The sequence below is a fragment of the Lepidochelys kempii genome, chromosome 1 (assembly GCF_965140285.1).
Source record: "Lepidochelys kempii isolate rLepKem1 chromosome 1, rLepKem1.hap1, whole genome shotgun sequence".
Taxonomy (NCBI): domain Eukaryota; kingdom Metazoa; phylum Chordata; order Testudines; family Cheloniidae; genus Lepidochelys; species Lepidochelys kempii.
The window spans coordinates 264,828,081-264,843,988 of record NC_136380.1 but is presented as its reverse complement, the minus strand read 5'-3'; positions in this window follow the sequence as shown (position 1 = coordinate 264,843,988).

The window sequence follows — 15,908 nt, the reverse complement described above, 5'->3', positions numbered from 1 at the left end:
CTACCCTGATATAATGTGACCCGATATAACATGAATTTGGATATAACGTGGTAAAGCAGCGCTCTGGGTGGTGGGCCTGTGTGGTCCGGCGTGTCAGCATGTCTGGCTCTGACATGCCACTCTGAGCAGCGTGTTAAGGATGCCAGGCTGGGGCCAAGGGGTTGGATAAGGGGCAGAGGGTCTCAGGGGGCAGTCAGGAGACAGGGAGTTGGGGGGTTGGATGGTTCAGAAGTTCTGGGGGTGGGGCTGTGAGGAGATGGGGAACGGGGGCATTCGATAAGGCGTGGGAGTCCCGGGGGGGGGACTGTCAGGGGGTGGGGGTGTGGATAGGGGTTGGGGCAGTCAGGGGACAGGGATCAGGGGGGTTGGGTAGGGGGTTGGGTCATGGGGGTGATTAGGGATGGGAGGGTCTCTGGAGGGGGCAGTTAGGGGACAAGGAGTGGGGGGTTGGATGGGTTAGGGGTTCTGAGGGGTCAGTCGGGGGTGGGAAGTAGGTGGATAGGGGTCAGGGTCAGGCTGTTTGGGGAGACACAGCCTTCCCTACCCGGCAAGTTCGATATAACATGGTTTCACCTATAACAAGGTAAGATTTTTTTCGCTCCCGAGGACCATGTTATATCAGGGTAGTGGTGTATATCTGGCATATAAGTACCTTGCAACACTGACTACAAAAGTGCCATGAGAATGTCTGTTCTCAATTTCAGGTAACATTGTAAATAAGAAGCTGGCAGCAGTATCTCCTGTAAATGAAAACAAACTTGCTTGTCTTAGCGACTGGCTGAACAAGAAGTAGGACTGAGTGGACTTATAGGCTCTAAAGTTTTACATTGTTTTGTTTTTGAGTGCAGTTGTGTAACAAAAAAAATCTACATTTGTAAGTTAAACTTTCACGATAAAGAGATTGCACTACAGTACTTGTATGAGGTGAATTGAAAAATACTATTTCTTTGTTTATCATTTTTATAGTGCAAATATTTGTAATAAAAATAATAATATAAAGTGAGCAGTGTACACTTTGTATTCTGTGTTGTAATAGAAATCAAAATATCTGAAAATGTAGAAAAACATCCAAAAATATTTAATACATTTCAATTGGTATTCTGTTGTTCAACAGTGTGATTAATCACAATTTTTTTTAATTCCAATTAATTTTTTTGAGTTAATCATGTGAGTTAACTGCAATTAATAAACAGCCCTAAAAAAATGATCAGTGACTGGGATAAATGTGAGCTCTGTAATTCATGATCAAGGCAAATATCACCCAGAAAAGAGCCTGTAACAATGTGTTTTAGAGGATTGGTTGTAAATGCAAAACATGTGAGATATGGATGAAGGAGATAAATGGGGAAGATGGATGTTGAAGACAAATATATTAAAATTATTAATCAAGAAAAATATATATAATCTATTTCCTGTGACAATTATTTGTGCTCAGAATTCTGGGGACAAAGGTCTCCAACAATTTGTTTTAGGTCAGTCTGAAGTAAGTTGAAGAAATCTGGAACAGATGATTTGTATGGAACTAGATTTTAAGGCCCCCTGAGGCTTAGCAATGGAGCTTTATTAGTAGTGCAAGCCCCTAGGAAACAGCTAGCAATACCGATCAAATTCCTGCCCAGCATGGAATTGTCAGACTTGCTTACATTACACCTTTAAGTTTGTTTCCAGCAGCCAATTGGAAAAGATTACCAAAAAAAAAAAAAAAAAAAAAAAACCCAATGATGAATAAACAAAAATAGACAAACAAAACAAAAACAAAGGGGAAAAAGTGATTTTTCACTCACTTTCCTCCCTAATTTGTGTAGGTGCCACAGAAAAGAATGGAGGGAGAAGGGGCGCCCCTTAATCTGAGCTTCAATTTTGTCACTCTTGCACCCCAGACAGCAATACGTGTTTTTTGTGATGCTTGGGAGTAGACACAGGCCATTGTTTACTCCCATTGCCATTAATTTCCTGTTACTTGCTTGGGAGTTGGAACATATGTGGAAATTTAAGATTAACGTCTCTCATATTCTGAACTGAGTGGACTACACTATGGCTATTTTTTGTTTGTTTTTTTTTTCTCGTTCAATATAAGGTGTTTGTGATGAAGGAAGATGTCTTGGAAATATTGTTTGGGTAGCAGGATATAGGTTCTGTTAGGACAAGGCTTGATTACTCTTTGTGTATAGGATCTCCATAAAGGAGTCAGAATGTGTGAGGAGAAAGGAAAGTTGGTACTGGGTATTGTGACACATGAACAGCAAGGGTTAAACATCCTGCAGGATGAATGACTCAAAGCCCTGGTCTACACTAGGATTTTAGGTCGAATTTAGCAGCGTTAAATCGATTTAAACCTGCACCCGTCCACACAATGAAGCCCTTTATTTCGACTTAAAGGGCTCTTAAAATCGATTTCCTTACTCTATCCCTGACAAGTGGATTAGCGCTTAAATCGACATTGCCAGCTCGAATTTGGGGTACTGTGGACACAATTCGATGGTATTGGCCTCTGGGAGCTATCCCAGAGTGCTTCATTCTGACCGCTCTGGACAGCACTCTCAACTCAGATGCACTGGCCAGGTAGACAGGAAAAGAACCGTGAACTTTTGAATCTCATTTCCTGTTTGGCCAGCGTGGCAAGCTGCAGGTGACCATGCAGAGCTCATCAGCACAGGTGACCACGATGGAGTCCCAGAATCGCAAAAGAGCTCCAGCATGGACCGAACGGGAGGTACGGGATCTGATCGCTGTATGGGGAATGGAATCCGTGCTATCAGAACTCCGTTCCAGTTTTCGAAATGCCAAAACCTTTGTGAAAATCTCCCAGGGCATGAAGGACAGAGGCCATAACAGGGACCCTAAGCAGTGCCGCGTGAAACTGAAGGAGCTGAGGCAAGCCTACCAGAAAACCAGAGAGGTGAACAGCCGCTCTGGGTCAGAGCCCCAAACATGCCGCTTCTATGATGAGCTGCATGCCATTTTAGGGGGTTCAGCCACCACTACCCCAGCCGTGTTGTTTGACTCCTTCAATGGAGATGGAGGCAATACGGAAGTAGGTTTTGGGGACGAAGAAGATAGCTCACAGCAAGCAAGCGGAGAAACCGGTTTTCCCGACAGCCAGGAACTGTTTCTCACCCTAGACCTGGAGCCAGTACCCCCCGAACCCACCCAAGGCTGCCTCCTGGACCCAGCAGGCGGAGAAGGGACCTCTGGTGAGTGTACCTTTTTAAAATGCTATACATGGTTTAAAAGCAAGCATGTGAAAGGATTACTTTGCCCTGGCATTTGCGGTTCTCCTAGATGTAGTCCTAAAGCCTTTGCAAAAGGTTTCTGGGGAGGGCAGCCTTATTTCGTCCTTCATGGTAGGACACTTTACCACTCCAGGCCAGTAACACGTACTCGGGTATCACTGTAGAACAAAGCATTGCAGTGTATGTTTGCTGGCATTCAACCAAAATCCGTTCTTTATCTCTCTGTGTTATCCTCAGGAGAGTGAGATATAATTCATGGTCACCTGGTTGAAATAGAGTGCTTTTCTTCAGGGGACACTCAGAGGAGCCCATTCCTGCTGGGCTGTTTGCCTGTGGCTAAACAGAAATGTTCCCCGCTGTTAGCCACAGGGAGGGGGGAAGGTTGAGGGGGTAGTCACGCGGTGGGAGGAGGCAAAATGCGACCTTGTAACGAAAGCACATGTGCTATGTATGTAATGTTAACAGCAAGGTTTACCCTGAAAGAGTGTAGCCACTGTTTTATAAAATGTGTCTTTTTAAATACTGCTGTCTGTCCCTTTTTTTTTCTCCACCAGCTGCATGTGTTTCAATGATCACAGGATCTTCTCCTTCCCAGAGGCTAGTGAAGCTTAGAAAGAAAAAAAAAAACGCACTCGCAATGAAATGTTCTCCGAGCTCATGCTGTCCTCCCACACTGACAGAGCACAGACGAATGCGTGGAGGCAAATAATGTCAGAGTGCAGGAAAGCACAAAATGACCGGGAGGAGAGGTGGCGGGCTGAAGAGAGTAAGTGGCAGGCTGAAGAGAGGGCTGAAGCTCAAATGTGGCGGCAGCGTGATGAGAAGAGGCAGGATTCAATGCTGAGGCTGCTGCAGGACCAAACCAGTATGCTCCAGTATATGGTTGAGCTGCAGCAAAGGCAGCTGGAGCACAGACTGCCACTGCTGCCCCTCTGTAACCAACCGCCCTCCTCAACAAGTTCCATAGCCTCCACACCCAGACGCCCAAGAACGCGGTTGGGGGCCCTCCGGCCAACCAGCCACTCCACCACAGAGGATTGCCCAAAAAAAAGAAGGCTGTCATTCAATAAATTTTAAAGTTGTAAACTTTTAAAGTGCTGTGCTTAAAGTGCTGTGTGGCATTTTCCTTCCCTCCTCCACCACTCCTCCTGGGCTACCTTGGTAGTCATCTCCCTATTTGTGTGATGAATGAATAACGAATGCATGACTGTGAAGCAGCAATGACTTTATTGCCTCTGCAAGCAATGATTAAAGGGAGCAGGGGAGGGTGGTTAGCTTACAGGGAAGTAGAGTGAACCAAGGGGCGGGGGGTTTCATCAAGGAGAAACAAACAGAACTTTCACACCGTAGCCTGGCCAGTCATGAAACTGTTTTTCAAAGCTTCTCTGATGCTTACCGCGCCCTCCTGTGCTCTTCTAACCGCCCTGGTGTCTGGCTGCGCGTAACCAGCAGCTAGGCGATTTGCCTCAACCTCCCACCCCGCCATAAACGTATTCCCCTTACTCTCACAGATATTGTGGAGCACACAGCAAGCAGTAATAACAGTGGGAATATTGGTTTCGCTGAGGTCTAAGCGAGTCAGTAAACTGCACCAGCGCGCCTTTAAACGTCCAAATGCACATTCTACCACCATTCTGCACTTGCTCAGCCTGTAGTTGAACAGCTCCTGACTACTGTCCAGGCTGCCTGTGTACGGCTTCATGAGCCATGGCATTAAGGGGTAGGCTGGGTCCCCAAGGATACATATAGGCATGTCAACATCCCCAACAGTTATTTTCTGGTCTGGGAATAAAGTCTCTTCCTGCAGCTTTTGAAACAGACCAGAGTTCCTGAAGATGCGAGCATCATGCACCTTTCCCGGCCATCCCACGTTGATGTTGGTGAAACGTCCCTTGTGATCCACCAGAGCTTGCAGCACTATCGAAAAGTACCCCTTGCAGTTTATGTACTCGGCGGCTTGGTGCTCCGGTGCCAAGATAGGGATATGGGTTCCATCTATGGCCCCACCACAGTTAGGGAATCCCATTGCAGCAAAGCCATCCACTATGACCTGCACATTTCCCAGGGTCACTACCCTTGATATCAGCAGATCTTTGATTGCGTGGGCTACTTGCATCACAGCAGCCCCAACAGTAGATTTGCCCACTCCAAATTGATTCCCAACTGACCGGTAGCTGTCTGGCGTTGCAAGCTTCCACAGGGCTATCGCCACTCGCTTCTCAACTGTGAGGGCTGCTCTCATCTTGGTATTCATGCGCTTCAGGGCAGGGGAAAGCAAGTCACAAAGTTCCATGAAAGTGCCCCTACGCATGCGAAAGTTTCGCAGCCACTGGGAATCGTCCCAGACCTGCAACACTATGCGGTCCCACCAGTCTGTGCTTGTTTCCCGAGCCCAGAATCGGCGTTCCACAGCATGAACCTGCCCCATTAGCACCATGATGCATGCATTGGCAGGGCCCATGCTTTCAGAGAAATCTGTGTCTGTGTCCATGTCCTGATCACTCACGGGACCGCGCTGACGTCGCCTCCTCGCCCGGTATCGCGTTGCCATGTTCTGGTGCTGCATATACTGCTGGATAATGCGAGTGGTGGTTAATGTGCTCCTAATTGCCAAAGTGAGCTGAGCGGCCTCCATGCTTGCCTTGGTATGGCGTCCGCACAGAAAAAAGGCGCGGAACGATTGTCTGCCATTGCTCTGACAGAGGGAGGGGCGACTGACGACACGGCTTACAGGGTTGGCTTCAGGGAGCTAAAATCAACAAAGGGTGTGCCTGTACATCAAGGAGTATTTCAGGCAGGACTGCACGGAGGGTTCCAATAAGAAATGGTGCACCTAAGTTATCGTTGTTATTGGAACAAGGAGGTTAGCCTGGCCTCTGATTGATACATGGCTAGATTTACCTCGCTGCACCTTCTCTGTAAGTGACTGCAGTGTGATCTAGAAGAATGAGTCCCCTAGACAGAGGAGGGGGGGAAGCAAATGAGTACAAAACAAATCTGGTCTATTTCTTGTTTTGATCCACTCCATCTATCTTTTACATCTTTGGCTGGCAGCAGACGGTGCAGAAGGTCTGCATGCCATCCACATCTCATGGCTGCTCGGCAGAAGATGGTACAGTACGACTGCTAGCAGTCCGTATCGCCTGCCCGCTCACCATAAGACGGTTCAATAGGACTGACTGCAGGACTAAAGAGAATGACCCGCTCAAGTCACTCCAAATTTAGTCCCTGCGCCCATGTCTGCCTAGGCGCTCCTGATCGACCTCACATAGGCGACCAGGAGCACCTCAGATATGACAATGATGGCTACCAGTCGTACTGTACCGTCTGCTGCCACAAGGCAAGGGGTTGCTACTACTGTGTAGCAATGCCGTACCGCGTCTGCCAGCACCCAGGAGACATAGGGTGACGGTTACCTGAGCGGGCTCCATGCTTGCCGTGGTATGGCGTCTGCACGGGTAACTCAGGAAAAAAGGCGCGAAATGATTGTCTGCCCTTGCTTTCACGGGGGGAGGGAGGGAACGGGGGCCTGACGATATGTACCCAGAACCACCCGCGACAATGTTTTAGCGCCATCAGGCATTGGGATCTCAACCCAGAATTCCAATGGGCAGCGGAGACTGCGGGAACTGTGGGATAGCTACCCACAGTGCAACACTCCGGAAGTCGACTCTAGCCTCGGTACTGTGGAAGCGCTCCGCCGAGTTAATGCACTTAATGCACTTAGAGCATTTTCTGTGGGGACACACACACTCGAATATATAAAACCGATTTCTAAAAAAACGACTTCTATAAATTCGACCTAATTTCGTAGTGTAGACATACCCAAAGTCAACCCATAAAGACAGTATGGGGAGATAATGTTTATGTTTTTGTGTATTTACATATCTATGGGTAGTGGCCAACAATGTAATCAACAGTCCCTGTCTATGCTGTATGCTGATAAATCAGAGCTCAAAAGAACATCCTAGCATTTAAATGAATTGTAAATATGGGATATGCTGTATTCATCTCTCTTTGAAATGTATAGCAAATCATTTGTAAATGCTGGAGAAACAGGCAAATGCCTTCTTTTAATTCATATAGCTAAGTACTGGTGACTGACCTACTTAAAAGTCGCCCTAATTACCTATTGTTCCCTGAGGGACTTCCACTTGTCAAAGAAGGTTTGAAATTGTATAAAAGATCCTTGGGTCCCAATCCTTTTAATCTCATATCTGCTTAAGCGTCATCAGGGGAAGTTTGAGTTGCAAGATTGAGGTCTCAGTTCAGCTGGAGACACCCTGAATATGATATTGGACATTGGACTATAACCTATGGACTAAATTCTAAAATAACTCTTTGCAGCTACAAAACTCAGCATCTCAGCTATGTATCTGAACCTCAAGAATTGAACTCATATCTGTATGTATATTAATCTTTTAACCATACTCTTTCTCTTTTCTTTTTAAATAAATTTTAGTTTCATTAATAATAATTGGCTGTAAGCGTGTATTTGGGTAAGATCTGGAATATTCCTTAACCTGAGACGCATTATGCCCATTATGTTTGGGATTGGTAGAACCTTTTCTTTTATATGATTAAATAAGATTTTCATTAATCCTCCTCATAAAGGGAACTGCGTTGTTGGCTTCTGGGCAACCAATGAGATAATAAAGAAGCTGTTTTTTGCTGGATTGGTAAATCTAAGCATTGAAAATATCCACCATCTTTGGGGATTGTCTGCCCCATTCTTTGCAGTTCACCCTAATGAGTGACCTCAGATGGCCCCCCTGGGACTCCGGTTACAGTAGGTAACTGGAAAAAAAATAGTTTCTCTAACTCTATTCTGTCATGTTTCCTCTCTCCCTCCCCTCTTCCCCCTCAAATCCCCTTCCCATTACATTCTGTTTCTGTTTAAAATAAGATCCTGCCACCTTCCAACCTTCTGGAAAATATTAAGATTTCAGCCAATGAAAAGGTTCAGCAGAACTGAGTGGATCTAAAATACTGAAGTGTTTGCCAGTGACCTGGTATTATCAGTCTGGTTCACTCAGCTTCCCTATAAAGATAAAATTCTCCAAGGCATCCAACTCTAGACCTAGATGCACCAAAATATTAAGTTTTTAAAGCATAACATGTTGCCTTGTATTTCAATGTTTGTCCTCTCCTTCTTTGCTCTGGGCAAAAATACCAAAGAATACATGCAAAGATCCAATTGATCCTGGGAAGCACTATTTATGCTTTACTTAACACATGTAAACTTCATGCTACTCATTGCTATGGGTATGAGAGCCCCCCATACATATGACCCTGCCAGAGTCCCAAACACCACCCTCCCACACTGTCAAGGTTTCTTCTCCACTCTGAACTCTCGGGTACAGATGTGGGGACCTGCATGAAAACCCCCCTGAGCTTATTTTTACCAGCTTAGGTTAAAACTTCCACAAGGTACAAACTATTTTATCTTTTGTCCCTGGACTTTATTGCTGCCACCACCAAGTGTCTAACAAATATATCACAGGGAAAGAGCCAGCTTGGAAACCACTTTCCCCCCAAGCACTGCACCCCCTTTTCTGGGGAAGGCTTGATAAAAATCCTCACAAATTTGCATAGGTGAACACAGACACAAACCCTTGGATCTTAAGAACAATGAGAAACTAATCAGGTTCTTAAAAGAAGAATTTTTAATGGAAGAAAAAGTAAAAGAATCCCCTCTGTAAAATCAGGATGGTAAATACCTTACAGGGTAATCAGATTCAAAACATAGAGAATCCCTCTAGGCTAAACCTTAAGTTACAAAAAGACACAAAAACAGGAATATACATGCCATTCAGCACAACTTATTTTATCAGCCATTTAAACAAAACAGAATCTAACGTATATCTAACTAGAAGAAAAGGAGTACTTGTGGCACCTTAGAGACTAACCAATTTATTTGAGCATAAGCTTTCGTGACCTACAGCTCACAAGTACTCCTTTTCTTTTTGGGAATACAGACTAACACGGCTGTTACTCTGAAACATATCTAACTAGATTGCTTACTGACTTTTTACAAAAAGAAAAGGAGTACTTGTGGCACCTTAGAGACTAACCAATTTATTTGAGCATGAGCTTTCGTGAGCTACAGCTCACTTCATCAGATGCATACCGTGGAAACTTCACTTCATCGGATGCATACCGTGGAAACTGCAGCAGTTTCCATGGTATGCATCTGATGAAGTGAGCTGTAGCTCATGAAAGCTCATGCTCAAATAAATTGGTTAGTCTCTAAGGTGCCACAAGTACTCCTTTTCTTTTTGCGAATACAGACTAACACGGCTGTTACTCTGAAACCTGACTTTTTACAGGAGTTCTGACCTGCATTCCTGCTCTGGTCCTGGCAAAAACCAACACACGCACAGACAGAGAGAACCCTTTGTTCCCCCCCCCTCCCCCCCCTCCCCCCACACCCCTCCAGCTTTGAAAGTATCTTGTCTCCTCATTGGTCATTTTGGTAAGTTGCCAGCGAGGTTGTCTTAGCTTCTTAACCCTTTACAGGTGAAAGGGTTTTTTCCTCTGGCCAGGAGAGATTTAAAGGGGTTTACCCTTCCCTTTATATTTGACACACACATTCCATATAACACAGCTTCCTTGGGCAACATCCTGACACACAGCTCCACACTCTTTTGCCCAAATCCAGACACCTCCATGCTCCCAAATGCTCCACTCCATCTGATCTTTATCTGTACACCCACCACTACCCCTTATATATCATAACCTGTCCAGGGACACAACAGAGGTGGGAGGGCCCAGGAGGCTCTCCCCTGCCACCCCCCCCCCCCGACCCCCTCACTTGGCCATCTCAGAGCAGAGACCCAGCAGCCACTGCTTACTGTTTCATCCATGCCTGGTACAGCAACATGGGGTGGCCCTGCAGCAGTGGACCTATTGCCTGTACAGGAGGTAACAGATGGGGGCTCCCACATACCTTCCCTGCCAGAGTCCTGGAGCTGCAGTCTGGGAAGGGAGGTCCCAGCACTTCCCTGAACCCCTTGCCCCGGGTGGGACAGCAGTGGAAAAGGGGCTGCACCCCAGATGCCAGGGATTTTCATGGTAAATGTTAGGGGCTTATTCCTTCAGCCACTCACTTCCCTGGTCCTTCTCGCATGAACAGAGAGAAACAATACCCGAAGTCCAAAGATGCAAACAATTCGATGTTTATTGGGGTGAACTTCCAGCAAGCATGATTCCAGTTTCCTTCCTTAGTATCCTCCTTCCCAGCTCTGACACCAGAGCCTTACACCTGTGTCCCTGTTCCCATTCCTGCCCTTAGCCAAACATGATTCCAATTTCCCCAGCCCCATTCCCTGTTCCCATTTCCCCTCTTAGCAAAACATGACTCCAATTTCCTTACCCCTATTCCCTGTTCCCATCTCCCCCACCCACACACCCACCCCCTCACTTCCTGATTGACTGCAGACTATATAGTAAAACTTGAGTTCTGCTTAGCTATACCTTAACCAATCATTTTCCTGAAATTTAACTAACCAATCCTAACATATTGTAACATGATTATGTACCCAGTTATATCCCACCACCTTAATTAGTTTACACCCAGCAAAATTAATTATACAGCAGACAGAAACAATCACAGAACCAGACAGAGATTATACAGACAAACAATAGCAAAGTGGGAACTATAATGACAAAACAATACAGAAGTGAGGATTTCACATCCCAGCTATAGATAAGTGAGTTCTTGCCGGACAGGATGCTATCAAATTAAGTTTCCTTTTACATTTTCTAGGCACTTCCCTTTCTCTGGAGGTGATAGGCACTATCAGGACAGGATTGTATTTCTAACAGTCCAATAGCACCTTCTTTCAATGTGACTAGTTTGGAATGTGAGGATGTGACCGGTCGCTTCCCAGCTTATGGTTGCCTCTGTTGCTTAGCCAAAGGCCTTAGCCTAAGAACAGGGCCTCAGACTATCACAGTAAGAGAAGGCCCTTACACGGGCAGACAGTGATTTTGATTCTTTCTTTTGTACCTCTATAACTAGCCAAGTGATAAGAATACACCTAAATTCTTAGAATATAGGCCTTTACAGACAGGCCTGAATATCTATATCCTAACAGTAAACAGGGCTTCTGGGATCCCATGGGCCTGCATGGTACCTCCCCATGCAGGCTCCTGGCTGTGCCCTGAGCTGGGCTAGTGGTCAGCATGTGCCTGTGCTTCCTTCTTGGCCTGAAGCCCTGCAAACCTGCCTGTGGCTGTCTCTGCACTCTGCGAGCCTGGCTCAGAGCCATGCATCTGGGTCACCCTACACCCCCACCTTCTTCTCCATCCCATTACAGGCACCCTACTAGAGAGGTGTCTCTACCTGGGTGCTCCTTAGAAAAGTTCTGGTTGCTTCCTGGACTTCCCCTCCTGGGCATACACTTTGTTCAACTTGTATCTCTGGGCACTAGTGTAGCCCTGGTACCCCTTTGTAGGGGAAAAACTTTAGTGCTGAACATCATAGGTGTGCCATCTTGAAATGCCTAAACAACAACCCGGAATCCATCTTGGATGCCCTTCTTCCCCCTCCTCAGGTGTAGCTTCCTGCCCTTTCTACGGAAAGGCGAGAAACCAAGCAAACCATGTGACCTGTGATCTGCCCAGTAACAGCAGGGCATATAAGGGCTGGCACGTCTGAGGGAAGGGGCTGCCCTTCTGAGTGGCAGAGTCTGAAAGTGCTGCTGCTGCAACTGTTGGAAACCACAGCAGACACCTCAATACTCTAGGTTGCCTCAGAAGAGTATGCTGAGCACCGCACTCTTCCAGGTGGTTGCGGGAGGGTAATTCTCACTTGCATGCAAAGAGTGTGTCACCAGTGGCCACTCTTTCACTGAGGACAAACACACCCCCACGATGTTGCAGGGGGAGTACAAGCCAAGTCACTGCTGGGGCAGAGCTGTCATTGCCTGATCCTGATGTCCCTCCTTACCTGTGGGTTCCACCTACCTGGACGGAGTCCGGAGCTGTCCTGTTGTCATGAGGGTCCTCAGAGCTGCAAGACATGGTAGTGGTCCATTGATCCTCCATCCTCTTACCTGGGTCCCATCCTAGGGGAGGGAACTTACTCTCAGTCACAGTCAGCATACTGCCAGTCCTTTACTTACCTTTATATCACCTGTTGTGGGGGTCCTTGCTTTACCTGTGTTCCTATTCATTTGGTTTACCTCTGGTTTACCTTGTTTAAAACTGTTGATGGTTTAATAAATACCTTGTTTGTTTATACCCACACATCCTAGTTGTTTTTTAAGGGGCTCACAACAAACCCTGATGACAGATGCGGGTATGGGGATATTCCTCTAGATTGTTTTCAACACCTTCAGCTTCCTCACAGGACACTTGCCTGTAAATATCAAGCAATTCTGGCTGTTTTTCTTAACTCTGTTTTGAATGCCCTGTAGATCTCTTCAAAGCCTATTTATTGACTATGCCTCCAACTTCTTGGTTTGAAAAACCACTTGTCAAGGTCCCTTCCCCACTCTGAACTCTAGGGTACAGATGTGGGGACCTGAATGAAAAAAAACCCTAAGCTTATTTTTACCAGCTTAGGTTAAAACTTCCACAAGGTACAAACTATTTTACCTTTTGCCCTTGGACTTTAACGCTGCCACCACCAAGCGTCTAACAAATATATAACAGGGAAAGGCCAGCTTGGAAACATCTTCCCCCCCCAAAATCCTCCCAAACCCTACACCTCCTTTCCTGGGGAAGGCTTGATAAAAATCCTCACAAATTTGCATAGGTGAATACAGACCCAAACCCTCGAATCTTAAGAACAATGAAAAAACAATCAGGTTCTTAAAAGAAGAATTTTAATGGAAGAAAAAGTAAAAGAATCTCCTCTGTAAAATCAGGATGGTAAATACCTTACAGGGTAATCAGATTCAAAACATAGAGAATCCCTCTAGGCAAAACCTTAAAGTTACAAAAAGACACAAAAACAGGAATATACATTCCATTCAGCACAATTTATTTTATCAGCCATTTAAACAAAACAGAATCTAACACATATCTAACTAGATTACTTACTAAATTCTAAGACTCCATTCCTTTTCTGTTCCTGGCAAAAGCATCACACAGACAGAGAGAACCTTTGTTTATTCCCCCACCCCCTTCAGCTTTGAAAGTTTTTCCTCTGGCCTGGGGGGATTTAAAGGTGTTTACCCTTCCCTTTATATTTATGACACCACTAAACTCTTGTTTAACCGGGGTAAACACAACATAAACATAACAACAGAGTTTACCAGTGGCATGCAGTCAAAGTATGAAACACATGCCTTGTTTGCCCATGAAAGCCTTGACTATGACTTCCTAACTATCTATGCCCGTGGGACAATTCCATCTGAGCCCCAAACACTCATGGAGGATGCCATTTTTGTAGAGCATACACATAGTGTGACCATGCACACACCATGTGTGCGAGGTGATGCCTTACTTGCAAATGTAGAATTGCATGCCTTACTAAAATGTTGTGGCATGCCACTGGCATTCAGTAACCATTCTACAGTAGGTGCTCTTTAGCAGCAACATTTCAGTGCCCTTTTGTTATGTTGCATCTAAGCAGCTGTTGCTGTTATAGGGAGTACGGAGAGTTAAGGGAGTTTCAGAAGGGATGGGGCAACCATGCTGTGTGTGGGTGTGAGGTGATGGAACCCGAAGTTTGGTGGGAATGGGGCAGGGGAACCCTGGGTTTGGCAAGGGAGACGCCAGTCAGCAAAATGGCTGAATGAACACGGCTGCTGGGGACAGGCTGAGGATGCTCCCACTGGCAGCTTCATGCTTCCCCCTGGATAGGGATGGATGGCTGGGGAGAGCACTGTCCTCACCCTCCAATGGGGGAGCTGGGTGGCTTCTAGCAGAGACGGAAGGGGGGAAGGGATCCCCCAACCCCACACTACAAAATAGCACACCTACACCCTGCTGCCAGCAACCAAGTTGGAGGGGACAGCTCAGTGTATGGGGGAGTCCCCAAAACACCCCACTGCAAAATAGCAACCCGCCATCACTGCTTGCAAGCCAGATGCTGAGGAAGGGAGGAGGAACCCTTCCAGCTGCACATCTGCTGCAACCCCAGCTTCCCCCAACCCCCGAAAAATCCCTCTCTTCCAGACTTTCTCCCTACAGATGCTCTCTATGCAGCTTCTCTCAGGTAGAATCATAGAATATCAGGGTTGGAAGGGACCTCAGGAGGTCATCTAGTCCAACCCCCTGCTCAAAAGCAGGACCCATACCCAATTAAATCATCCCAGCCAGGGCTTTGTCAAGCCTGACCTTAAAAACTTCTAAGGAAGGAGATTCCACCACCTCCCTAGGCAACGCATTCCAGTGTTTCACCACCCTCCTAGTGAAAAAGTTTTTCCTAATATCCAACCTAAACCTCCCCCCTGCAACTTGAGACCATTACTCCTTGTCCTGTCCTCTTCCACCACTGAGAATAGTCTAGAACCATCCTCTCTGGAACCACCTCTCAGGTAGTTGAAAGCAGCTATCAAATCCCCCCTCATTCTTCTCTTCTGCAGACTAAACAATCCCAGTTCCCTCAGCCTCTCCTCATAAGTCATGTGTTCCAGACCCCTAATCATTTTTGTTGCCCTTCGCTGGACTCTCTCCAATTTATCCACATCCTTCTTGTAGTGTGGGGCCCAAAACTGGACACAGTACTCCAGATGAGGCCTCACCAATGTCAAATAGAGGGGGACGATCACGTCCCTCGATCTGCTCACTATGCCCCTACTTATACATCCCAAAATGCCATTGGCCTTCTTGGCAATAAGGGCACACTGCTGGCTCATATCCAGCTTCTCGTCCACTGTCACCCCTAGGTCCTTTTCCGCAGAACTGCTGCCTAGCCATTCGGACCCTAGTCTGTAGCTGTGCATTGGGTTCTTCCGTCCTAAGTGCAGGACCCTGCACTTATCCTTATTGAACCTCATCAGATTTTTTTTGGCCCAATCCTCCAATTTGTCTAGGTCCCTCTGTATCCTATCCCTGCCCTCCAGCATATCTACCACTCCTCCCAGTTTAGTATCATCCGCAAATTTGCTGAGAGTGCAATCCACACCATCCTCCAGATCATTTATGAAGATATTGAACAAAACCGGCCCCAGGACTGACCCCTGGGGCACTCCACTTGACACCGGCTGCCAACTAGACATGGAACCATTGATCACTACCCGTTGAGCCCGACAATCTAGCCAACTTTCTACCCACCTTATAGTGCATTCATCCAGCCCATACTTCCTTAACTTGCTGACAAGAATACTGTGGGAGACCATGTCAAAAGCTTTGCTAAAGTCAAGATACAATACATCCACTGCTTTCCCTTCATCCACAGAACCAGTAATCTCATCATAGAAGGCGATTAGATTAGTCAGGCATGACCTTCCCTTAGTGAATCCATGCTGACTGTTCCTGATCACTTTCCTCTCACGTAAGTGCTTCAGGATTGATTCTTTGAGGACCTGCTCCATGATTTTTCCGGGGACTGAAGTGAGGCTTACTGGCCTGTATTTCCCAGGATCCTCCTTCTTCCCTTTTTTAAAGATTGGCACTACATTAGCCTTTTTCCAGTCATCTGCGACTTCCCCTGTTCGCCACGAGTTTTCAAAGATAATGGCCAATGGCTCTGCAATCACAGCCGCCAGTTCCTTTAGC